Raw genomic sequence first — 27,690 nt, 5'->3', positions numbered from 1 at the left:
CCTCCTCCTAGTGTTTCTCATACTGCTGTAATTTTAACATATATACATGTACCAACTACACAGCAACTATGTATGTATTTGTATTTATTCTATTCAATGTCATGACTGTACAGTGTCTTGTATTTCTTATGTATATCTGTTCCCCATTATTTGTTTGTACGATGTACAGCGCTACGGAAGATGTTGGCTCTATATAAATAAAAAAATAATAATACGTTTGCAAGGAGCTTGGTGAATGATTCCGAACCAGAAACTATTGGTCTATATTTGAGCATAATCATTTCTTTGTGCACTTTTGGTAATCTGTAGATCACTGTTTTAGGGGGGAAATCCTGGTAGAGAGAGTTTTCCAGGTCAAGCAACTCTATCAGTTTCTTTTGGATTTTTGTCATTGGATCGCTCTCAATAAGTTACTCTTTTCCAATTGCTAACATCTCTAGCATTCCTCACATTATCATTATTGCTCCACCCTTGTCCACAGGCTTGATTATGATCAATTTATCCTACTTCAATTTATCCTATTTCAATGTTGCAGTAACTTCTTTCTCTACTATAAACACATTTGTTCTATAGGCAACGCTCATGATCTGTCTGTGTGTATTGAACTTAATCGTTCTTATATAACTTTCAATGGATGAGAAATTGCCAGGCAGGATAACTGTGCTTTTGGGCAAGTACCCAGGTTTTCTGTACTGACTTTGTCTTTATAGAACTGTTTAACCACTTGCCGACCAGGGGATTTTTCACTGATCGGTGCTGCGTGGGCTCTACAGCCCGCAGCACCGATCAGGAGTGCAGCAGGGCGATCAGACTACCCCCCTTTTTTCCCCACTAGGGGAATGTCCTGCTGGGGGGTCTGATCGCCGCCGGCTGCAGTTGCTTAGCGGGGGGCTCTTCAAAGCCCCCCTCCGCAGCGTTCTCCGCCATCTCTCCCGCTCCCTCCCTCTCCCTCCCCCTCCCTGTGAGCTGCGCAGGACGGATTTCCATCCTGCGCATTGAAGGATAGGCTTCAGCCTATCATATGCCGGCAATCCCCGGCCAATCAGAGGCCGGGGATCGCCAATCTGCCTTACGGCGCTGCTGCACAGCAGCGCCGTATGATGTAAACAGCGGGGATTTCTTCCCCGCCTGTTTACATTTTGCCGGCGAGCTGCGATCGGCGGCTCTCCGGCTGTTCACTGAGACACCCTCCGTGAACTGACATGGAAAGGCCGCCATGGTAACCCGCAGACGACCAGTTTACGCCAATCGGCTGGTCGTCAAGAGGTTAAGATTTAAAGTTCTTTCATACATAAATAGGCCCACCTCTCATCCAAATTAACAAATCCCACAGATATACTCTGCCCTCTGGATAGCTCTGGCTACCATTGTTATCCCTTGTGTGCGGTTGTACATCCTTTGTGTAGTTTTCAATTGATTTGGTCACTTTTGGCTTGATTAACAAAACGTTGCTAACTGTTAGCACGGCTGTTAGCACAACTTCGCAAAAAAACGGTTTGCACGATAACGCAAATTCATCACGCGCAAATTTTTGCGAGCGATAACTGCTCAGTTAGCACCGTTTTGTGAATCAAGCCCTTTGTCTTTTATTTTGGGGTTGTCAATCAACAAGCGGTTGGGGATGTGTTTAAAAGTCTGCAATCTCTTTATGACCATAAAAATGTTGGCTAATTAAATAGTAATATATGAAGGCACATATATAGCCAGGAAGTGCAATATAAACTTTAACCACTTTGTCCTTTGATACAGTATATCTACGTCAGCTGTGGCACACTCCAAGCCACAGCCACGTAGATATACTGACCTGCTTGCAGTCCCGTTGTGCAGGAACAGGTGCGCTTCAGAGCGCACCTCCCCGCACTAACAGCTGCAATACTAATTGGTGAAAGGGAAAATGTTCCATTAGTAACCCCCCCGCGGATGAACGACCACCGCTGTAGCAAACAGCGGTGATCCTTCATCTCTCCCCTCGGTGGCCAGATCTGTAAAAAAAGGATCAGAAAGCAGCCTGACTCACCTTTTCCTGTTTCAGCGATCAGCCTGCAGCCTGAGCCTCCGATCCCCGCTCTGCGCGCAGCTCTGTGATGCTGAATAGCCAAGTCCCGGCTTGATGATGTCATCAAGCCGGGACCCAGGAAACCGGCATCACAGGGCTGCGTTTAGAGCGGCGATCAGAGGCTTGGGCTGCAGGCTGATCGCTGAAACGAGATAAGGTGAGTCAGGCTGCTTTCTGATCATTTTTATAGCCATCTGGCCACCGAGGGGACTGCCTGGGTGGGGGGCGGTGCATCTGGCTGGCTCCTATGGGGGTGCGTGGACCCCTGGTGGGGGGTGGTGGGTAAACTGTGCAGCTGGGGGGGATAAAGTAAGAGGGGCCACATATTTTAATTGTAAGTGTATAAATTTATACTAGGGGCAGATCTGGCTATAATGGTGTGTGTGTGTGTGTGGGGGGGGGGCCTAATCCGGGGTGCACTCGCTAATCCTGAGGGGGCATCTCGCTATAATGGGGGACGACTATTCCTGGGGACACATTTAGTTATAATGAGGGCCAGAAATCCTGGGGATACATCTGTCTATACTGGGAGGTGCCAAACACAGAGGACACATCGGGCTATACTGGGGGTGACTGATATTGGGGACACATCTGGCTATAGGGGGAATCTGATACTCGGGATGCATTTTGCTATCAATACTGGGGGACATAATACTGGTGACATGTTTTTATCTCCTGTGGCACTGAGAAAAAATGCATTTCTCTCATTTTCCCCCTCCTTTACCCCATTAAAATGCATAGAAAACTTTTTTTGTCTAGGGACAAATTACCCGCCAATGAAAGTCTGGTTTGTCCTGAAAAAAACGATACCTAGGTTATTTAGGTGTCATGACTAGGGATAAAGTTATGGCTGATTGAATAGGGGCATAGTTAAAACGTCAAAATTGCTCTGGTCAATAAGGGGAAAACAAGGTCTGGATGCGAAGTGGTTAAAAAATGTACATTGATTTATAGATAATTGTGGCTTATACTGGTTTAATTTCCATTTTTTTGTCTTTTAGATGCAGTGGAATTCTTCTTTAAGCTGTGTGTGGAGGCAGCAGGACATTATTTTGATGGAGGGTAAGTGTTTATGTTGCTTTAGCAACATGATACATATGTGAGCAAAGGATGGCGCTATGCATATAGAGACTCAGAATACTGATGCTGATTGTACACATGCATGGTGGCAGGGAGGCGGGCAATGTCAATGGATGCAATATTTCTATTGGCCAACTGAAGGGTGGAACTCGCATGCCAGATGATTTGCACCATGCACATGCAGTAGAATGGAGTCTGGGGATGCCACTGAATGTGGCAATATAATTGGTTCTGCAGAAAGTGGTTTGGAGCATGGGAAGTAATGAAGTCCCTGAGGCTACGGTGATCATTCGCGGCTCAGAATGGCCCAATAACTGTGCACAGCAGGAGAACTCTCCATTGGCTCACAGATTCCCTGGAATGGGACGAATGGGATGGAGTCACAGTCAGGCATCAGTTTGAACAGAATGCTTAGTCATCATCCGCAGCTGGAATGGAAGTGATGCCCCACCCCAATCAGATAGGCAAGTAATGGATGTAGCAACATGTAACCCAACAAAGAGTTAAGGGGAGTTCCTAATGTTTGGTGGGTAGTACTTGGTGAAGGGTAATGAGAAGATGTATATAGTTAAACTAAAAAAGTTTTACCCACGCTAATTAATGCAGAGTGTGCTTAGAGTGATTTATATGCAGAAAAGGAATGTTGCCCATGGAAACAGCACTACTCAATATCTCTAATATAACTAATTTGACTGATATATATATATATATATATATATATATATATATATATATATATATATATATATATATATATATATATATATATATATATATATATATATATATACTGTGTATATATATATATATATATATATATACTGTATATATATATATATATATATATATATACTGTATATATATATATATATATATATACAGTATATATATATATATATATATATATATATATATATGTATATATATATATATATATATATATATATATATATATATATATATATATATATATATATATATATATATATATATATATTAATGTAAACTTGATTGTAAACAATTTGAAAACAATTTAATCATTCACATCTCTCAGGGGACTATCATATACCATGTATCATTCATTACTATTGCCTCTGGTCCAAAATCACATACATTACGCCAATAAATACTATTTACTACTCTGTGTTCAATCATGTGCAACAGTGTGTGTGTGTGAAACTCTAATTATGAAAAAAATACTAAATCAGTGAGGTAATAGCCATCAAAGGCATGCAAATAAACTCCTGTGCAAAACAAAACCACTTGTAACATATGCATCAGCAATACTATTTCCGTTAGCAAGGTGCCACGGCAGTGAATTATGATACTGGTACTAGGAGGTAACAGTGTGCAACATAACCCAGGTTGTGCTGAAAAAACAAAGAGTCAGCTTTAGTCACCATTAGATTTAAATCCTCTAGTATCACAGGCATCACTTTGCTTTTTTATGATCAGCAACCCCTGTGTCATACGAGATAGAGTTGGGCAGCAGGGAGGGGGTCCTTAGTGTTCAGCATGTGTGTGTGTGTGTGTGTGTGGGGGGGGGGGGGGGGGGGGGAGGTAAACTTAGGCCACCATGGGAATTTTAGGGTTAGGCAGCGACTGAGAAAGTGTGTTAGGCACCACCAGGGGATCGGTTAGTTGTTAGGCTTCAAGAGCGAGGGCTAGTGTTAGGATAGGGTTAGGATATAATAAAATATCAGTAAAGATTACCGTTTATGTTACTATTGGATTTAACTAGTAGAATGTCAGTAATTTTACCTTTATTCTACTAGTGGCAATATACGGCACACTTTTCACTGGGGACCTTTTTTACATGTAGGAGGAAAAATGGACATTGAATATTTGAGTATCTTTTCCCAGAAGTCCCAGTGTTTACCTTTACTGTGTTTTTGAGATTTCTCACTATTTTTCTGCATGCACACACCTTCATTGCAAGACTTCAAACTAACAATGAGGAAGTGGCAAATATACTGTATATGTGTGTGTATCTTTTTTTTTTTTTTACTATTACACAAATGCAATTGGATGAGTTAAATTCTTTCAGTGCAAAATATTTAAGCACATCTTGACTTAACATCTGGCCAGAACAGCATAGTCTCATCAGCTTCTTTTCAGACCATATGGCTTCAAAGTTTTCTAGCTGGGAACTGGGACTGACCCTACTTTGTCAGACATTTCTGTGTGCTGAACTATATCTTTTCAAGTGCAGTCTTTTACATAATAAAATAATTAAATAAAATAGGAAAGTGCAGTTTCAGGCTGTAAGAAAACCACACTCTGAACATCTTGTCTCAAACATGCATTTCTTAGCAGTGTGACACAACAAGGTAAACTGATATGTATTTCTATGCAACACTGTTCATAATGAAAACTGATACTGCTGATGCCAGGAAATATTTTTCTAGTGACATTTCAAAAAGCTGAGAGAGAACTCGAAGCACTAAATAGTAAGATAAGTAGCACATTTTTATACAGCCTCAGGGACCAAATTCAGAATACATGTTGTATACTCACATTGCTAAGTTAATGATATTATTTCTGAATACCGGATGGAAAGCTTGCACCTACATAAAAATAAAAATACTTTAAAAATATGTACTGGAGAAAAATAAATGATGTATCTGAAACTTTATTTTAAATCTGATAATAGTGCATATGGACTTCTGGGTTCATTTCCCACAAGGGATACTTTCTTCATGGATTTTATACTATTTGAGTTTCCTTTTGGTTTCCTTTCACAGCCCAAAAAGCTGTTTGATAAAAAAAAATAGAAAGGGTGTATTTTATTAACAAGTTTCTGTATAAAAATGAATTGGGGAAGGTTCCACTCACTATTGCAGCACCTAACTATAACATTACTGCCACTACAACTAACACTAACCTGCCTTCCACTACACCTAACACTATCATTAGTACCAGTACACATACCAGTCATTCATTACCGTTGCACCACCTCTTGCCAATTGTCTTAGCTGCAACAATACCCTTTGGTGAATCACAATGAATCTAAACACCACAGATAGTGAGATATCTTACAGAGGGATGCAGTAAACGGTTCATTCAAAATAGTCAACAGGGTCGCAAGAAGCGTGTGGAAAAATCAAGGCACAAAATAACTGCCCATGAACTGATAAAAGTCAAGCGTGCAGATGCCAAGATGCCACTTGCCACCAGTTTGGCCATATTTCAGAGCTGCAACATCACTGGAGTGCCCAAAAGCACAAGGTGTGCAATACTCAGAGACATGGCCAAGGTAAGAAAGACTGAAAGACGACCACCACTGAACAAGACACACAAGCTGAAACGTCAAGACTGGGCCAAGATATATCTCAAGACTGATTTTTCTAAGGTTTTATGGACTGATGAAATGAGTGAGTCTTGATGGGCCAGATGGATGGGCCCGTGGCTGGTTTGGTAAAGGGCAGAGAGCTCCAGTCCGACTCAGATGCCAGCAAGGTGGAGGTGGAGTACTGGTTTGGGCTGGTATCATCAAAGATGAGCTTGTGGGGCCTTTTCGGTTGAGGATGGAGTCAAGCTCAACTCCCAGTCCTACTGCGAGTTTCTGGAAGACACTTTCTTCAAGCAGTGGTACAGGAAGAAGTCTGCATCCTTCAAGAAAAACATGATTTTCATGCAGGACAATGCTCCATCACACGCGTTCAAGTACTCCACAGCGTGGCTGGCAGGAAATGGTATAAAAGAAGAACAACTAATGACCTGGCCTCCTTGTTCACCAGATCTGAACCCTATTGAGAACCTGTGGTCCATCATAAAATGTGAGATTTACAAGGAGGGAAAACAGTACACCTCTCTGAACGGTGTCTGGGAGGCTGTGGTTGCTGCTGCACGCAATGTTGATGGTGAACCGATCAAAACACTGACAGAATCCATGGATGGCAGGCTTTTGAGTGTCCTTGCAAAGAAAAGTGGCTATATTGGTCACGGATTTGTTTTTGTTTTGTTTTTGAATGTCAGAAATGTATATTTGTGAATGTTGAGATGTTATATCATGGGCAGCCCTCGGCTTCTCTGACCACTGCCTCATCCATCTTATTCCCACCTACAAGAGGCACCTAGAAATGGGTAAACCGACACTCAAGTCTATCAAAGTGTGGTCAGATGAGGCCAATCTGCAATTGCAAGCCTGTTTCGACTGCGCTGACTGGAAGTCCCTAGAAGCGACAAACCTGGATGAATGGACAGATAATGTCGCCTCATACATCAGTTTCTGTGAGGACTACTGCGTACCAACAAAATCCTTCAAGGTGTACCCGAACAACAAGCCGTGGTTCACTAACAAGCTACGACAACTGCGGAGGCGCAAGGAAGCAGGACATAAGTCTGGCAACCAGGAGGACTACAGAAGGGCGAGAAATGACCTCAATCGGGAACTGAGAGTTGCCAAAAAGGAGTACGCTGCAAAAATGGAACAAAACCTGAGATCTATGGACTCAAGGGCTGTATGGAAGGGGCTGAAGGCCGCCACTAACTATAAACCCCGACCCCAACATGCAGCACCTAGCCTGAAACTCACCGAAGATCTGAGCAGATTCTACTGCAGGATCGAGAACCAGGAAGCACAGAAGGGGCGTCTGGAATCACCCAACCCCTCTCCATGCCCTGCAGACAACAACCCGAGTCCACACCCTCCTTTGGCGGTAAGCGAGGCCGACGTCCTGCGCCTTCTATCCCCTGACGGTGTATCTCCAGCCTGCTTGAAAACCGGCTGTCGGCAACTGGATCCCATCCTCTCTGATATCTTCTCCAAGTCACTGAAGGAAGGCAAGGTTCCCACTTGCTTCAAGAGGTCTACCATCATACCTGTCCCAAAAAAGCAGGGGGTCTCAGACCTTAACAACTTTAGGCCCATTGCCCTGACGTCTGTCATTATGAAAACCCTGGAGTGGGCGGTCCTAGCCAACCTCAAGCTCTACACTTCGCCCCTCCTAGACCCCTACCAGTTTGCCTACAGGGCAAACAGGTCCACCGATGACGCAATTAATATCTGCATGAAGCTCATCAATGACCATCTTGATAGGCCAAACGCGTATTCCAGGATACTACTCCTTGACTTCAGCTCAGCTTTTAATACCATCTGTCCACGCATACTACAGGAGGACCTTGCCGCACTTGGTGTTCACTCAAGCTTACGCCTTTGGATCACAGAATTTCTCACCAACAGGTCCCAAGTCGTCAGGCTTAGCGACATCTGCTTCAAAGCAGTGACAACAAACACAGGTGCCCCTCAGGGCTGTGTGCTGTCTCCACTACTGTTCTCCCTCTACACGAACAACTGCAGATCGGAGACGGACTCTGTCAAGGTCATCAAGTTTGCCGATGACACCACCGTTGTCAGCCTTGTCACTAAGGATAACGTCCAGGAGTACCATCAGCAGGTGGAGAGAATCTGCAACTGGTGCAATGAGAACAGGCTGGTGCTTAACACTGCTAAAACTGTCGAGCTAATCATTGACTTCAGGAGGTCGGCCCCCACCGCTCTCCCAATCTATATTGATGGCACTGAGGTAAATCTTCTGGGCACAACTATCTCCAGTGATCTCAGTTGGAAGCACAATATCACTGCCATCCAACGGAAAGCCCAGCAAAGACTCTACTTCCTCCAACAGCTAAGGAAGGTCGGCATGACCCGAGAAATTCTGACCAGCTTCTACTCCGCCACCACTGAGTCAATCCTCTGCTCTTCCATCCTGGTCTGGTACGCTGGAGCCACCGCCAGTGACAAGCTCAAACTACAGAGGGTCATTAGGTCGGTGGAGAGGATCATTGGGTGCCCCCTCCCCTCACTTGCACTACTGTACAACAAAAGACTAAAATCCAGGGCACTGAGGATCGCTAACAACCCCTCACACCCAGGCCACCGATACTTCAGCTTGCTTCCGCTAGGCCGGAGACTTCGAGCCATCCCCGAAATGACTGTTAGACACAGGAACTCTTTTTTTCCCATTGGCGGTCAGCTACTTAAACTCCCTCCACATACTTCCATCGGTGCAAGCCTAACGAATGGTGGAACAAGCCGGGCCATGGCCGAACAGTCGACCGAACCACCCAGCCCACAAGATTAACCGCTGGTCATCTTGGGGTCAATTAATAGACTAGAATGTTATATAATGTAATGTAATGCAATTGATTGCTTCTGCTGTTGCTGACATCGATCCATTTCTCTATTATTTCTCTATTATATGTCCCCTTTATATGTCTTTCTCCCGAGCTATATGTATGTGCCAAAAATAATTCCGGGCATGACCAATCATGCTTGGCGAAATAAACGATTCTGTTATATATATTGGTTTCACTGGTAAAAATAAATAATTGAAATGGGTATAGATTTGTTTTTTGTTCAGTTGCCTAATAATTATGCACAGTAATAGTCACCTGCACACACAGATATCCCCCTAAAATAGGTAAAACTAAAAACTACTTTTAAAAATACTCAGCTTTGATATTAATGAGTTTTTTGGGTTCATTGAGAACATGGTTGTTGTTCAATAATGAAATTATTCCTCAAAAATACAACTTGCCTAATAATTCTGCACTCCCTGTAGATCTCTGTGTGTGGAAACCAAACAAAGCAGGTGGTTTCAGTGCACGGCACTCAGTGCCGAGCACCAAAACTAGGCTCCCCATAGCAGTACTGTTATACTGTGCAGGGCAGGCAAGGGTAATTCGGGTCTCAGAATTACATCTCTCTCCAATTTGCAATAACTAGGAGGAAAAGCATTTTATGCCTCTGAGGATTTGATCGGCAGCAGGGTGAGCCGTCAGCGTACCTTTGTATATGCCAAACCAAACTTGAATATACCCAGAGAGCAGCCCATAATGTATATAAAGTGCATAGGGAAGCTGCTTCTCCTCTCTTGAGAAAGCAGGATTACTCCTGCCCAGAAATAGTAGGGTCTGTCGGGGGGCTCTATGCCCATCTCTGCCCACACTCCTTGCTCATTCTGCATCCTGCTACCTTCCTGGGCTAAATATCCTCCTTCCCTATGCAATTTATACACTTGGGCAGCTCCCTGGGCATATTCAAGGTTTGGTTTGCACACACTGGGAGATATATGTGTACTGTTTGATATCTAATTTTTCTTATTGATTATTTTTTTATTATTATTATTATTTCACTATTATTTGTCACATTAATTATTTAGTGAAGTCTGTAAAGCACTACAGGTAGCACTACAAAATAAATAAAATAATAATAATAATGATGAAAAAAAAATGTTTCATATGAGCACATCTTAGTCTTCAACCTGGCAACCTTTTACAGTAACAGGAGGCACAGAACTACAGAATTTTGTCATGCTAAGTTAATATCCAAGAAAACAACTATGTTTTTTTTAAACACCAGAAAACAACTTTACTTCTTGAATCTGGTAGCCAGTTATACCCTGCATAGCAATTTTATCTACAAGTATTTATTTCCTTTAGTTATACACTGTAACCACTAGAGGTAGGCTTTCCTAGCTAGGGGACTGTCGCCTTTCTTGTAAGTACTGAAAAAAAGAAAATATACATGTATATCACTGCCTGCAATCTATTTGGTAAAGGATAGTGTGGCAGAGGTTGAATGTTTTATACACTCTATTGTTTATTGCAGCCATAATGTACTCAGATGCTTTATACTAGTAATAAGTGAAGTTACTGCATCTGTTTTAGATTTCAGTAGATAAAACTCCTGCCTGCAAAAAGTAAGTTCAAAAAATGTGGTTTTTACTTCAATAATAAATAGCTGGTAGTTGTAATGTTACAAATCTATTTAAGATGGGAAAATATATAAATAATATAGATAAATAATTTGGCGATCTCATCTCAGCCACACCCATTAATAACATAACTTTTTTGCAATCTCATTAGGCAAACATCTGCAATTGCTAAATGTGTCCTTTGATGAGAGGTCTAGTGATTTTCAGTGTCACACTGCACTTTCATGTGGGATGTCTCCTTTCCTAAAGCACTCAAAACAAGGCTACTTTTTATGAGAATATTATAGATCTAAGAAAGCAGATATTGGGTCCTGCAAAAAAAATAAAAAATAAAATCAGATTATCTGATTGTCTCATCCTGGATGTAAGCCACCTCTTAATTTTGTGTTTTATTGGTTTTAAGCAATGTTATTCTCCCCAGGCACTTCTCTTTCCCTTTGCATTGTGTACCTCCATATCAGGAAGGTTGGACCACCTGTCCGGCCCCGAGCTGTTTTCTTTACCAAGAGCATGACCAAGACCCAAAAGGAGACCTGGTATATGAGAGTTGAGATGGATTTTCACCTATATGCAAAGCTACAATTTGCATAGCAGGAAGACCCCCTGAGCCCACTTTACTGGCATTGTCACAAATAGTGGCTTTTGATGCCTAACCCTACTGGTGAATCTATATACTTCACGTAGTGGCAAGCATTGAAAAGCACCACATCTGTGCATGCCTGCCGCCGGGACGTGGGGGGAATGTTTTTCAGCAAAGAGTTAAAACATTTTCTCTGCCACTCTGATTGGAACAACTAGTCTCTCAGATACCTTCCCTTGTGAGCAATGAGTAATGGCCAGGGGCCTAAATATGCCTAATCTTTGGATCAATTTGCAATACATGCCAACATCTAGCCAACACACTCCTGGTCTCGCTCCATTGTTGATTGAATTAAGTAATGATACAAACATGATCACCAGCAGCAGGAGGGCAAGCATGGGGGCACAGGAGGGTACCCCATCCACATCCAGGGTGCAGAAGTAACTACGGTACAACACACTATTTGAGTAACCACGACTGTGGGAACCTTTCATGCATCACTCTAGCCGTGTCAGTTGGCTCACCCTATGTCCAACTTACCAGCAGCGTAGATATATGTACACATCTTGGGCTATGTTTATTCATAATAATGAAAGTTAAAAAAGATTGAACACTTCCTGGTAGCCCAGTTTAGTAACCCAATGTGAGAAAGTGTCAGCACTCGAGGAAATAAAATTATAGGTTGATGGCCAGCAAATGTGTACAGCAGTTACTTCAGCAAACTGGATGTGCTCTGAATACAGAACAGAATCCAAAATGTACAACGGAGAACAATAAATCTGGCACTATTCAGTTTATTGAAAATTCTAATGCAAAATAAATGCAATAAGTGTCACGAGCATGATGCTAACAAATATTAGTAGCAGTAAGCTAAAAAGAGTACTTGGCTGGAATTTGTGCTGGAGAAATGGGATGTGGCAGCGGGAATTGTAGTGCACGTTATCCAAATCCCAGTACAGTGTTTGTAGCATCCAGTGGCCAAAAAGTAAAATTAAAGTAAAAAAAAATACATTTAAAAGTTATTAATACCTTGTTAACTTTTTTTAAAAAAGGTCACAGAGTTACCCTAGGGACTGAGGTTTTTTTTAAAATGAAATAGGGGTTTGTAATTATTGAAAGGGTACAAAAAACATTATTTCTAAGTATTGTCACCATACATTGTACTAGGAAAACTACAGTAATGTAAATGTTATGATAGCCAGGACAAATGGGCAAATAAAATGTGTGGGTTTTATCTATAGTAGCATTGTTTATTTTAAAATGATAGGTGATGGAATTGGAGAAATGGTGTATTTTTTATTTTTATCCTTGTATTAACCTATAAAATGCCCAGAAAATAAAGTAATTACTGAAAACCAGTATTGCCTCAAAAAGCCTAATTTATGGTGAAAAGAACAACATATAGATCATTTAGATGTGATAACTAATGATAAAGTTATGGCCAAAACAATTAGAGGAGCTCTGACAGGGGAAAATGGCTCTAAACAATAAGGGTAAAATAGCCTGTTCAATTAGGCTCAGCTAATATTTGTTTTAAAAATGTATCTGTGGCTCCGTTTTTTGGGCCGGGACTAAAGCCAAAGCCACAGATACAAATAGGGTCCAGATTTGCATGGTTTTCAAGGACCCCGGATACACACAGGGGTACTGAAAACCAATGTAAAAATGATTCTCCCTCTACAGAGACAGCTTTGGACACAAAAACGGATCCTTTTCTAGTGGCCCAGCCCTGGTGTGGGTGGGTAGGGGGCCGCCATGCTGTAGGGGGTAGCAGGAAGGTGGGCAGCAGACACAGTGGCGGGGTGTGGGGTCGGTCTCCATTCCCTCACCTGAGTCCCTCCTTCCCCACTCCCCTCCAGCTAGTTTATTTTAAAATCCATCTATCAGCAAGCGGGGAACTCCCTTCCTTGCGTTCCTCGCCACGTCACTTCCTGCAATGACACCCTCTGTACATCAGTGGGTGGCATTGCAGGAAGTGACGCGGCGAGCTGTGGAAAAAGGAAGTGAGTGAGTTCCCCTCTTGCCGCTCGCTGAGGGATAGATTTTAAAAGAAACTAGCTGGAGGGGGAGCGGGGAAGGGGGGTCTGACCTCCCACCTCACCGCTGTGCCTGCTGCCCTTCCTGCCTGCTAGTGCTACCCCCTCCAGCATGCCCATCCATGGCCAGGGCTTGAGATCCGTTTCCACGGACTGGAAACGTATGCTGCAAAAAGGGCCCTTTTTGCAGAACGGAGGGAAAAAACATTTTATTTTACAGAAACAGATCCTGTTGAAACGAATCCGATCTGCAACCTGACAAGTGTGGACTGAGCTTTAAATGGTTAAAAAGGTCCAATCTTGATGATTATTGACAGCGACAGTAAGCTCATGCATATCAGAGATGCATATCACTGCTAGAGATGGCCCAAACCTCCGATTTTCGGTTCGCGAACTTCTGTGAAAGTTCGGTTCGTGCGAACTTTCGCGAACCGTAATAGACTTCAATGGTGAGGCGAACTTTGAGAACTAGAAACACTTATTCTGGCCACAAAAGTGATGGAAAAGATGTTTCAAGGGGTCTAACACCTGGAGGGGGGCATGGCAGAGTGAGATCAACGCCAAAAGTCCCAGGGAAAAATCTGGATTTGACGCAAAGCAGCGTTTTAAGGGCAGAAACCACATTGAATGCTAAATTTCAGGCCTTAAGTGCTTTAAAACATCTTGCATGTGCATACATCAATCAGGGAGTGTAATTAGAGTACTGCTTCACACTGACACACCAAACTCACTGTGTAACACACCGCAAACAGCTGTTTGTGTAGTGACGGCCGTGCTGGACTGGTGCGCACAATGGTGAGATTGCTCTTCTTCAGTGATATCAGGTAATGTCTGACTGCCTTCTCAACTTTCAATGGTTCTTTCTCTACCATTGTTAAAGCTTACATCTATTTTTTTAAATTACATTTTCTGCTGGCTGATCAGTACCTGCAACGAGAATCTGTTATGGAGGGCAAGTCTGTCATTGTGAGTCCGGTCCGGAATGGGAGCCTGAGAACTGGCTACCACCATGACATATACATATAAGGACCCATTTGCTGTATAAGTAATGTACCTGCCAAGAATCTGTTATGGAGGGAAAGTCTGCCATCCATTCAAGTGAAAGGTATGCACTGACTGCCAAGTATAATACAATGTGCAGTCAAAGATGCAGTGAAAGGTATGCAGTAACTGCAAACAGCTGTTTGTGTAGTGATGGACGTGCTGAACTGGTGCGCACCATGACGAGAGTGCAGGTGATGGCGGCTTTCCAGCCCATATGGTCACCGTGCTGAGGTAGCTCAATGACAGAACAGTGACTGTCCAGCTGATCAAATTTGGTCTGTCCACAATGAAGCAACGTCCTTATTATCTTGCATGTACCCCCCCCCCCCCCGAGACACTCATATAGACGGCGGTAATTGCTTCATTGTGATACGCAAGTCCCTTCACCGCGGCAAGGTAATGATCACGAAGAGGAATTGGCACATGTACATGCCTTTTGTTTTGTTGTTGCAGCTGCAGTGCAGCCAGAAAAATTAGGCAGGCATTTACACGCAGCAGAAAAATTATTATAGTGGCCGCTGTTGGTGGCGGCGGAGAAGGCAGTCAAGCGGCCTGCAGGCAGATATGCTGTGTGGGGAGCGACTTAGTCTTGGGGCAGGCAGTCACACGGCGTGAGGGTAGAGATGCAGTGTGTGGGGACGGACTTAGTCTTCGGGCAGGCCTGAGCGTGCTTTGCAGACCAGGCATCCGTGGTCAGATGGACCCTTGACCCAACGCTGTGTGCCAGAGATGTCAACACTTGCCTTTCAACATCACGGTACAGTTTAGATATGGCATTTTTTGAAAAAAAAATTGCGGCCTGGTATCTTCCACTGCAGTGTGTGGCTTTGTTTTTGTGTGCTGCTTTTCCTCAGGTGGTCATCCCATTGCAGTTTGTGCTTTGTAATCATGTGCCTTCGTAAGGTAGTTGTCCCAACGCGGGTCTTGGTCTTTCTACAATTTTCGGTGGCAGAGAGAACAGATGGCATTACTCTCATCTGAGGCCGACACACAAAAAAATTTCCACACCGCTGACCCCTGGGGGGGGGGGGGGCACTTTGGTGGTGGCGGCCGACTGAGTGTTAAGTGGGGTGCCAGAATTAGAGCAGGAGGAGAAAGATATGTCAGGCTTCCGTGCAGAAGCTGAGAAAGATGAGGTGTTTTGTGTTAAGTTGTCAACTACGTCCTGACAATATTGGGGGATGATGGCACATTCCTTCTTCTGAAAACTGTATTTTGGTCAAGGGCCACACAAAATCACGACAGCGCGACCTCGAACAGACCTGCCAGGTGGCCTGCCTCTGCACTTTGTTTTGTCCATATTTTGGGGATGAAGTGAAAGGTATGCACTGACTTGACTAATACAATGTGCAGTCACACAGGTGCAATTAACTCACATGGGTAGGTGTGTGCACTGAACACAACAGGTAGGTATATGCAGTGATGGATATTACAATGTGCATCTGTCACACAAAGACAGGTACCGGACAGGCACAGTGACACTACGTGCGCTCAAGGTGGGTGCACTGACGGAAGTGAACAACAGGTAGGTATATGCAGTTATGGGTATTACGATGTGCACCTGTCATGCACAGAAAGGTACTGGACAGGCACAGTGACACTGCGTGCGCTCACGTTGGCAGGTGGGTGCACTGACTGAAGTGAACAACAGGTAGTAGGTAAATGCGGTGATGGGTATTACAATGTGCACCTGTCACACACACAGGTAGCCACTGAATGTGCTGAGCCTGGCTGGCAGAGGCACACACAGTAGGAATTACCAAGGCTGTCTATGCAACACAAGTGTCAGTGGGACACCCCCCCCCAAAAAAAATAGATCACAAGAACAAGATTAGCTCTCAAAAGAGCTGTTGAGGGGTGTTTTTTTAAGCAATAAGAATCAGCAAGGAGCAAGCTAAGAAGCCTACAAGAGCCTAACTATGCTTTCCCTATGAGAGTCTGCAGCAGCTTTCCCTTCTCTAATGCAGGCACGAGTGAGTCCAAATTAAATTTAGCAGTCACTTGGTCGTCCTCTGCATAATTAATGCATCCCTTCATCAGAGCATACTAACCTAAATATTGCTGCACATAGTGCAACCGTATACACTAACTTCATACAACACTTGGAACATATTGGTCTACGCACTTTTTGTTTTAGCAATAATAGGTGAAAAAGGTTTATTACACATATAGAACTCACAGACTTGCTCTTCAACAAGAGCTAAACACAGTAATATGTTAAATTGTTTTCTGCGCAGAAAGTGTTTAGAAACCACAAGGGGCCATCATTTTATAGATGTTAGTCAGGCTACACTTGCTTACAGAGACGGCGATCATACAGATTGAAAACGTCTCTGGAGTCAAGCATCCACCTCCTGCCACTGCAATCACACAGAAATGCTGATACACTCACACAGCATCTGCCTCCCTGCTAGCAGGGACGAAGTCCGTGTAGCTAATACATGCATGTACAGTTGGCCGACATAATAGGTATAAGTTCATCCATTTCGCCATATCCAGCATAAAGCAAGCTTAAGAGACTTAGCAGCGGAGCAAAAAGCAATTCAACAAATTATGCAACTTATGGCAGTCATTGATCCAACAATATACTTGCAGCTTCATACTTCCAAGTTTCCAATCATCCAATTAGCCATGTCCAGCATTAAGCAAGCTTAGAAGTTCAGCAGAAAGGCATAAGATAGCTCAGCAAACCGTGCAGCATGAAACAGTTATTAATTCACCAATATACTTGCAGCTTCCTGTTTTCAGGTATGCGCTTTACCCCATAGGTCTCTCCCTTTGCGATGAGCAGGCAGCGTTTTACTCTCTGCTGATATGGTCTCTCATCCTTGGGCTATGGGCATCAGCGTCCGTTTAGGCATCTCAGCGTGGCCGCATGTAGTGTGGCATAGGAGTATGGACGGCCTGGCTTGTCACGTGCTACTCGGCACGACACGTGATGGCCCCTCCTGCCTATGCATTTCGCATCATCAGACTCTAGCAGGGAGGCAGCTGCTGTGTAAGTGTATCAGCATTTCTGTGTGATTGCAGTGGCAGGAGGTGGATGCTTGACTACAGAGACGTTTTGAATCTGTATGATCGCCGTCTCTGTAAGCAAGTGTAGCCTGACTAACATCTAGAAAATGATTGCCCCTTGTGGTTTTTAAACACTTGTGTTTAGCTCTTGTTGAAGAGCAATTCTGTGAGTTCTATATGTGTAATAAACCTTTTTCACCTATTATTGCTAAAACGAAAAGTGCGTAGACCAATATGTTCCAAGTGTTGTATGAAACAAGTGAGTCCAAAGCCTGACGCTGCCTGCCTTTTATAAGGGGGGAGTGGCACCAGGAGGGAGTGTAGCCTGATTGGCTACAATGTGCCTGTGATTTAGAGGGTCAAAGTTGACCCTCATGATGCACTATGGGGGCGATCCGAACTTCTGGAAAAGTTTGCGGTTCTCCGCAATTGCGAACCCCGGAAGTTCGCCGGGAACCGTTTTCTGGCGAACTGTTCGGGCCATCTCTAATCACTGTTTAGTCACAGCTCCTTAGCTCATTTAAAGGGAACCTGCGGTGAGATTGATATGGAGGCTTCCATTTTTATTTTCAATGGAAGTTGCCTGCCTGTCCTGCTGATACTCTTCCCCTAATGCTTTTGGACATAGACCCTGATCAAGAATGCAGTTCAGGTGCTCTGACTCAAGTCTGACTGGATAATCCACATGCCTGTTTCAGAGTTGTAAGTCAGAACCTACTGATGCCAGAAGAGCAACAGGACTGCCAGGCAACTGGTATTGTTTAAAAGGAAATAAAGATGGCAGCCTTCATGTCACTTCAAAAGGCTGCGTGAGAAACAGAACAGATATTCCAGAAAGTATAAACTGGTAGTTTCCACAGTGATGATAACACATAGTATATTATATTTTAAAAATGAGAAAACAGGCCACGTGGTTGGCAAAACGCTTTCAGTGTATTTAGAACATTTAAAAACTACCAGATCCCCATTAGTCAATCAGTGGCTATACTGCTTCCTTCTCATTCAATTCTAATTTAAGACTTTCTGGATACTGTATTTTTCAACTTTGCAATTTTATTTGTAATTGACAGAAAACCTTTATCTTGGCAGACTATGATGCAGAATCTGCTCAACTGGATTTACAAGATTAGAGCTCAAAAAATTGCCTATTTTTTAATTACAAAATGTTTATTACATTTTGTGTATTTAAAAGTGTTACGATGATGGATTGCTTTTGCTTTTACTCTTTGATAGTTTGAGTCAACATTGCAATTACTTTTCTGAAAAGCATTTATCATGCACATTTTAAACACATTAGTCGCTTTATTATTATCACATTATTGAAGTCTCATTCCAAGGCAGAGAAAAGTTGTATGGTGGCAATAGAAATTAACATGCTGGCAAACTGGACAAAGTTTTAACAAATGGGTCTGAGGGCTCATTGTACTCTGCTATGAAAAAAACATGTTGTTTTCTGCATGTCTAGAGTGACAAAACCAAATGAGAAGCCACTGGAAACACTTATGAGGAAGGGCCATGATCATAAAATGCAGCATTTGATTGTTAAGTTTGGTAAATTTTAAGAAATTACATGATGCATAGATTACTTGCCTACAAACATTTGTGTACTTGCAGCTTAAAAATAGCAAAAAAATAGGAAGCATGAAACCATAACTAAGAATTGAACTTCATCCCAATCAGTAGCTGATACCCCCTTTCCCATGAGAAATCTTTTCCTTTTCACAAATGGATCATCAGGGGGCTCTGCATGGCTGATAAAGTGGTGAAACCCCTCCCACTGTGTGATGTCAGGTCCATGGTTCTGACATCACTCTGTGGGAGCCTTGCTGCATTTGTGAGAAAAAACAGCTGTTTTCAGCTTGTTTCGAACTGCCAAAATGCAGCATCTCTGTCCAGTGACCTCACTTGCCAGCAGTAGAAATGTCACCATGTGATAAATGTCAGAATCTATCAGGGAGAGGAACGATTTTACAATGAGCAAACACTGACTAAATCATTTACACATAATTATTGTAAAAATAAAGCACTTTTTTATTACATTATTTTCACTGGAGTTCCTCCTTATGGCCTCCTTCCCATCATGACGTGCTTCGGTGCGCATTTGGAAACGCATGTAATGTGTGACAGGCAAGAACGGCAGAAGGGTATAGACTTCTGATGTCCACATCATAGGCGCTGCACAGTAGTGCAATGCGCTATGATGCACTTGCGTACTGCTGTATGCGTTCTGTCTGCAAGCGCAGGGCTGACTCTTTGTCTGTAGTAAATGGTATCAGCAATGCAGTGTGTAGCAAGCAGACGGCGTGCGATCGTATGCATTGCATTCTGATCACATGACCATCTGCACATCATCATGTGGATGAGGCCTTAGAGGCATAACGCGTTGCTTACTTCTATGAAGTAAAAGTCAGGTTTATATTGCAGTTGAATTTTACACAATAGTTCAGGTTGTACCATTTTACTTTTGGTAGTATAATGTATTCCTTAAAGTGAACCTGAGGTGAAAATAAACTGATGAAATAAACAATTATATGTATCCTCCTACTCCTAAAAATGACTTCTTTTTTTTTTAAGTATCCTAGGGTTTTCTTTTATATTTAAACATTTACAAAGTAGGTTCAATATTGTACTGTCTTTAACCACTTCAGGACCACAGTCTTTTCGCCCCTTAAGGACCAGAGCCTTTTTCTCCATTCAGACCACTGCAGCTTTCACGGTTTAATGCTCGGTCATACAACCTACCACCTAAATGAATTTTACCTCCTTTTCTTGTCACTAATACAGCTTTCTTTTGATGCCATTTGATTGCTGCTGCGAGTTTTACTTTTTATTATATTCATCAAAAAAGACATGAATTTTGTCAAAAAAATGACTTTTTTAACTTTCTGTGCTGACATTTTTCAAATAAAGTAAAATTTCCTATACATTTGAGCACGAAAGTTATTCTGCTACATGTCTTTGATAAAAAAAAAACCATTCAGTGTATATTTATTGGATTGGGTAAAAGTTATAGCGTTTACAAACTATGGTGCCAAAAGTGAATTTTCCCATTTTCAAGCATCTCTGACTTTTCTGCGCACCTGTCAGGTTTCATGAGGGGCTAAAATTCCAGGATAGTACAAATACCCCCCAAATGACCCCATTTTGGAAAGAAGACATCCCAAAGTATTCAGTGAGAGGCATGGTGAGTTCATAGAAGATTTTATTTTTTGTCACAAGTTAGCGGAAAATGACACTTTGTGACAACAACAAAAAAAAAAAAAGTTTCCATTTCTTCTAACTTGCGACAAAAAAAAAATGAAATCTGCCACGGACTCACTATGCTCCTCTCTGAATACCTTGAAGTGTCTACTTTCCAAAATGGGGTCATTTGTGGGGTGTGTTCACTGTCCTGGCATTTTGGGGGGTGCCTAATTGTAAGCACCCCTGTAAAGCCTAAAGATGCTCATTGGACTTTGGGCCCCTTAGCGCAGTTAGGCTGCAAAAAAGTGCCACACATGTGGTATTGCCGTACTCAGGAAAAGTAGTATAATGTGTTTTGGGGTGTATTTTTACACATACCCATGCTGGGTGGGAGAAATATCTCCGTAAATGACAATTTTTTTTATTTTTTTTACACACAATTGTCTATTTATAGAGATATTTCTCCCACTCAGCATGGGTATGTGGAAAAATACACCCCAAAACACATTATACTACTTCTCCTGAGTACGGCGATACCACATGTGTGGCACTTTTTTGCACCCTAACTGCGCTAAGGGGCCCAAAGTCCAATGAGTACCTTTAGGATTTCACAGGTCATTTTGAGAAATTTCGTTTCAAGACTACTCCTCACGGTTTAGGGCCCCTAAAATGCCAGGACAGTATAGGAACCCCACAAATTACCCCATTTTAGAAAGAAGACACCCCAAGGTATTCCATTAGGAGTATGGTGAGTTCATAGAAGATTTTTTTTTTTGTCACAAGTTAGCGGAAATTGATGTTAATTGGTTTTTTTCACAAAGTGTCATTTTCCGCTAACTTGTGACAAAAAATAAAATCTTCTATGAACTCACCATACTCCTAACGGAATACCTTGGGGTGTCTTCTTTCTAAAATGGGGTCATTTGTGGGGTTCCTATACTGCCCTGGCATTTTAGGGGCCCTAAACCGTGAGGAGTAGTCTTGAAACCAAATGTCGCAAAATGACCTGTGAAATCCTAAAGGTACTCATTGGACTTTGGGCCCCTTAGCACACTTAGGGTGCAAAAAAGTGCCACACATGTGGTACCGCCGTACTCAGGAGAAGTAGTATAATGTGTTTTGGGGTGTATTTTTACACATACAGATGCTGGGTGGGAGAAATATCTCTGTAAATGACAATTATTTGATTTTTTTTACACACAATTGTCCATTTACAGAGAGATTTCTCCCACCCAGCATGGGTATGTATAAAAATACACTGCAAAACACATTATACTACTTCTTCTGAGTACGGCGATACCACATGTGTGACACTTTTTTGCAACCTAGGTGCGCTAAGGGGCCTAACGTCCTATTCACAGGTCATTTTGAGGCATTTGGATTCTAGACTACTCCTCACGGTTTAGGGCCCCTAAAATGCCAGGGCAGTATAGGAACCCCACAAGTGACCCCATTTTAGAAAGAAGACACCCCAAGGTATTCCGTTAGGGGTATGGTGAGTTCATAGAAGATTTTATTTTTTGTCACAAGTTAGTGAAAAATGACACTTTGTGAAAAAAACAATAAAAATCCAATTTCCTCTAACTTTTGACAAAAAATAAAATATTCTATGAACTCATCATACACCTAACAGAATACCTTGGGGTGTCTTCTTTCTAAAATGGGGTCACTTGTGGGGTTCCTATACTGCCCTGGCATTTTACGGGCCCAAAACTGTGAGTAGTCTGGAAACCAAATTTCTCAAAATGACTGTTCAGGGGTATAAGCATCTGCAAATTGTGATGACAGGTGGTCTATGAGGGGGCAAATTTTGTGGAAGCGGTCATAAGCAGGGTGGCCTCTTAGATGACAGGATGTATTGGGCCTGATCTGATGGATAGGAGTGCTAGGGGGGTGACAGGAGGTGATTGATGGGTGTCTCAGGGGGCGGTTAGAGGGGAAAATAGATGCAATAAATGCACTGGGGACGTGATCGGAAGGGGGTCTGAGGGGGATCTGAGGTTTTGGCCGAGTGATCAGGAGCCCACACGGGGCAAATTAGGGCCTGATCTGATGGGTAGGTGTGCTAGGGGGTGACAGGAGGTGATTGATGGGTATCTCAAGGTGTGATTAGAGGGGGGAAATAGATGCAAGCAAGGCACTGGCGAGGTGATCAGGGCTGGGGTCGGAGGGCGTTCTGAGGTGTGGGCGGGTGATTGGGTGCCCGCAAGGGGCAGATTAGGGTCTAATCTGATGGGTAACAGTGACAGGTGGTGATAGGGGGTGATTGATGGGTAATTAGTGGGTGTTTAGAGGAGAGAAGATCTGCGGGCGATCTATTGGTGTGGGTGGGTGATCAGATTGCCCGCAAGGGGCAGGTTAGGGGCTGTTTGATGGGTGGCAGTGACAGGGGGTGATTGATGGGTGGCAGTGACAGGGGGTGATTGATGGGTGATTGACAGGTGATCAGTGGGTTATTACAGGGAATAACAGATGTAAATATTGCACGGGCGAATTGATAAGGGGGGGTCTGAGGGCAATCTGAGCGTGTGGGCGGGTGATTGGGTGCCCGCAAGGGGCAGATTAGGGTCTAATCTGATGGGTAACAGTGACAGGTGGTGATAGGGGGTGATTGATGGGTAATTAGTGGGTGTTTAGAGGAGATAAGAGATGTAAACAATGGATTTGGGAGGTGATCTGATGTCGGATCTGCGGGCGATCTATTGGTGTGGGTGGGTGATCAGATTGCCCGCAAGGGGCAGGTTAGGGGCTGATTGATGGGTGGCAGTGACAGGGGGTGATTGACGGGTGATTGACAGGTGATTGACAGGTGATTGACAGGTGATCAGGGGGATAGATGCATACAGTACACGGGGGGGGGGGTCTGGGGGGGGGTCTGGGGAGAATCTGAGGGGTGGGGGGGTGATCAGGAGGGAGTAGGGGGCAGATTAGGGACTTAAAAATAAAATAGCGTTGACAGATAGTGACAGGGAGTGATTGATGGGTGATTAGGGGGGTGACTGGGTGCAAACAGTGGTCTGGGGGGTGGGCAGGGGGGGGGGTCTGAGGGGTGCTGTGGGCGATCAGGGGGCAGGGGAGGGGGAAATCAGTGTGCTTGGGTGCAGACTAGGGTGGCTGCAGCCTGCCCTGGTGGTCCCTCGGACACTGGGACCACCAGGGCAGGAGGCAGCCAGTATAATAGGCTTTGTATACATTACAAAGCCTATTATACTTGTTACATGCGGCGATCCGGGTGCTAGTAACCCGCCGGCGCTTCCGAACGGCCGGCGGGTTACTACGAGCGGTGGGCGGAGCCAGTCCCCGGCGGCTGATCGCGTCACGAATGACGCGATCGCCGCACAGCCACTCCCGCAGCCGCCCCCGCCGATGGGCGTATTGCGGTCGTTTGGGCCCGGTCTTTGCCGCCGCCCATCGGCTGGGGGCGGTCCTCAAGTGGTTAATCAGTGGCAGCCTATTAAGTATGCCAGAGTTAGAAAAAGGTCAATAGTTCATGTATTTTATCTCTCCCTGCCCTTAGAAGTTGCATGCTGCCAGGAAATCTTTTATGGCTGTATGGCAAGAAAGAAGGTGTCTATGCCTAGAAGTTAACGCTTTTAGGCAGCAAAATAAAACAGCCTGGTTAGTAATATTGTACCCTACATACACATGTTTATCTCAATCCTGTCACATATCACCTTGGGTACACTTTTAGATTCTTGATCCTTTTTAATTCTTTATTTTTGAAAAATCCTTTCTAAATTCAGAAGGCTATGCAGCCACAGTTGTTGGTGTTTCACAGTGGAAGCTGCTAGGCATGATGATCAGGGATCTCACAGATGTGGCAGTGCGTTCTAGGACATCTGGCTTTCTGAATTTGGGTTATTGTAGTGTCATTGAATTTAAAGAGTTACAGGTAGAGCTGGGGGGTTTCTAGGTTCCTGGGAGATCCGGGGCACCCCTGGGCACCAAGAGGGAATGAGTGGGCAAAAAATGGGCGTGACCATGTCGTGTAAAGTGGGTGCAGTCATAGGTGGGGCCAAATGTACTTGAACATACTGTAGCAGTTGCGTAACTTAAATATATTCAATAGGCAGTATTTAACATATATAAGCCCCTCACCTGTCTTGCCTTCGGCTGGCTGGCCTGTGTGTTGTACTCGGCTGGTGGTGATGCTGTGCCGGCCTGGCTGGCGGTGATGTTGAGCCGGCCTGGCTTTGCTAGGTGACTTCCTGGGGCTTTGTTGGGCTGGGTAATTTGCTGGGGGCATTTTGGGGGGCTTGCTGGGCTGGGAGCTTTACTAGGCTTTGCTTGGTTGTATTCTTTGCTGGTCTGGGACCAGGAGGCTTTTATAGGCTGGGGGGCTTGATTTTGCTGAGGGCTCTGCTTTGCTGGGCTGGGGCCCTGGGGCTTTGCTTGGCTGTAGATAGGTAGCTTCCCTCAGGATAGGTTAGATAGGCAGCTTCCCCCAGTATAGATTATATAGGCAGCTTCCCCCAGTGTAGGTTAGATAGGCAGCTTCCCCCAGTATACAGTAGATTATATAGACAGCTTCCCCCAGTGTAGGTTAGATAGGCAGCTTCCCCCAGTGTACAGTAGATTATATAGGCAGCTTCCCCCAGTGTAGGTTAGATAGGCAGCTTCCCCCAGTGTAGGTTAGATAGGCAGCTTCTCTCAGTGTAGGTTAGATGGGCAGCTTCCCCCAGTATACAGTAGATTATATAGGCAGCTTCCCCCAGTGTAGGTTAGATAGGTAGGTTTCCCCAGTGTAGGTTAGATAGGCAGCTTCCCCCAGTATAGATTATATAGGCACAGGGGCATAACAAGACATCACTGGGCCCCCCTGCGAAACTTTGGATGGGGCCCCCCACCCCCCGTGAAACTTTAGATGGGGCCCCCCACCCCCCTCGCTTTCTGCACAGGAAAACTGAGGACCAATGTGTTTTCCCCATGCAGATAAAAACACTTAGACTTAAAGGAAATGTCAGGCAATCTATGCTACCCCCAGATCTACTTACCCGGGGCTTCCTCCAGCCCCTTGCAGCTGACAAGTCCCTTGTTGCAGCTCTGCTCCCAGTACATACATACACACACAGCTGTATTATTTTACTACATGAGAGCACATGCTATATGGAGGAACAACAATGACATGCTGAACATAAGATATAGTATTCACTGTAATGCTGGGTTTACACCGTGACCATACAATTTTCTGTTAGATTTACCTGCCAGTTAGATAAAGTTCAACATGTTGGAAATGTATCTATCTTACGATCTATCTGCAGAGCAATTAGGCAATGTTCTACTCAGCAAAAGATAAACAGAAGACAATGGACCAAAGATAATGACCATTCCCTACAGAAAATAATCTAATTATGCATTCTAACAGAAAATCTAACAGAAAAATCTAACAGAAGAATGTAACAGAAAATTGTATGGTGTAAACCCAGCATAACTTTGGCAAAACATTCAGAACTTCACTGATTGATACTGTTATTACAAGATCTTAGACCATGAGACTACAAGCTCTCAATGAAGGGGCAACAGTAAAGACATCAATCTCCACTCCATTGTGTTGTAAAAGTAATCAGAGGCCATAAGGTCAGCATGTGTGATAAGAATCTAGGAATCCTTTCAGAGTGAAAGTAAGGAGTTTAAGGGAAAGTGTACCTCTTTTTTAAAATGTGACTCGTTTGGTTTTAAGGTTGTACTTGAAATCATCAGAACTTTGTAGCAGTGAGAGACAGATGTTTTTTTTTACGAACTCTAGGGAGCAGGGACAGTGTTCAAATTCCAAAGCGTGCGAGTCCTTTTCTGTGTGGTGGACACATGCAGTCAATATAGCAATGGTGCGAGAGCAGAATACGTTTTTTCCTCCATGCCCTTAGCTGTCAGTCTCTCAAACTTTCCCCCCCACGGGCCCCCCTGCAGAGGCATCCCTTGCAGGGTCTATTGTTACGCCCCTGTATAGGCAGCTTCCCCCAGTATAGATTAGATAGGCAGCTTCCACCAGTATAGATTAGATAGGCAGCTTCCCCCAGTATAGATTATATAGGCAGATTCCCCCAGTATAGATTATATAGGCAGCTTCCCCCAGTATAGGTTAGATAGGTAGGTCCCCCCAGCGTAGGTTAGATAGGTAGGTCCCCCCAGTATAGGTTAGATAGGTAGGTTCCCCCAGTATAGGTTAGATAGGTAGGTTCCCCCAGGGTAGGTTAGGTAGGTAGGTTCCCCCAGTGTAGGTGTAATGATGTAGTGTTTTGGTGTACACACTCAGTTTTCTGATTATTGGTGATCCGCAGTATCACCAGTAATACAGATATATTTGATTATATGGTGATTTGCGGAATCACCAATAATACAAATATTTATACGTACTCTGGAAAACACAAGGTACAGATGATATAACTTATGGAAAACCCACCACACTGACGTTAACTCAGAGGGATGGTGACCTCTGGAAGGAAGGGCAATGTGTGCGATTCTGCAACTAGGATAAGAACGCAGAATCGCGTTCCTCAACAGCAAAGATATGCTGAGGAGTTACTGAGTTCCCCGCAAGGAGAACTCAGCAGAGTTAACCCTTTAGTGGACGAACCACTAAAGGGGGCGAAGTCAAATGGAAAACGGTTCAGTATCAGAACTGGCAAGGAAGTACCGAATCGACAGACAGAAATCAAGATCAGAGGTCAAGCCAAGGTCAGTAACGGAAAATCAGATGGGCAGAGGTACAGAATCGAGAAACACAAGAGTAGTCAGAAGCCAAGCCAATAGTCGGTAACGGTACGGGCTGGCGAAGTACAAAATCAGGAGACGAGAATAAACAGGTATCAGGCAAAAGGTCATACACAATATACAATGCAATTAGTACTTTAGGCTATCAACAGAATCTGGCTAAATGTGGATCCCCAGCTCCAGCCGGTTCTAGCACACTTTAGGATCTGACTAGGGTCTGAGTGCTAACACACAAGTATTCGCTGACTGCAGACAACTTGCAAC

The 27,690-nt window shown here is 43.8% G+C and overlaps 1 long non-coding RNA gene across 1 annotated transcript in view; it reads left to right on the top strand.

Annotated features, from left to right (window-relative positions):
• LOC137528333 (uncharacterized) overlaps positions 1-27,690 on the top strand; it is a 147,662-nt gene that overhangs the window by 13,932 nt on the left and 106,040 nt on the right. The window contains exon 2 of the long non-coding RNA XR_011023366.1: positions 3,058-3,118. This is a non-coding gene — a long non-coding RNA (uncharacterized lncRNA). The remainder of the gene's footprint in view (positions 1-3,057; positions 3,119-27,690) is intronic.

This window comes from Hyperolius riggenbachi, chromosome 8 (assembly GCF_040937935.1).
Source record: "Hyperolius riggenbachi isolate aHypRig1 chromosome 8, aHypRig1.pri, whole genome shotgun sequence".
Taxonomy (NCBI): Eukaryota; Metazoa; Chordata; class Amphibia; order Anura; family Hyperoliidae; genus Hyperolius; species Hyperolius riggenbachi.
This window is presented reverse-complemented; position numbering and strand designations above follow the sequence as displayed.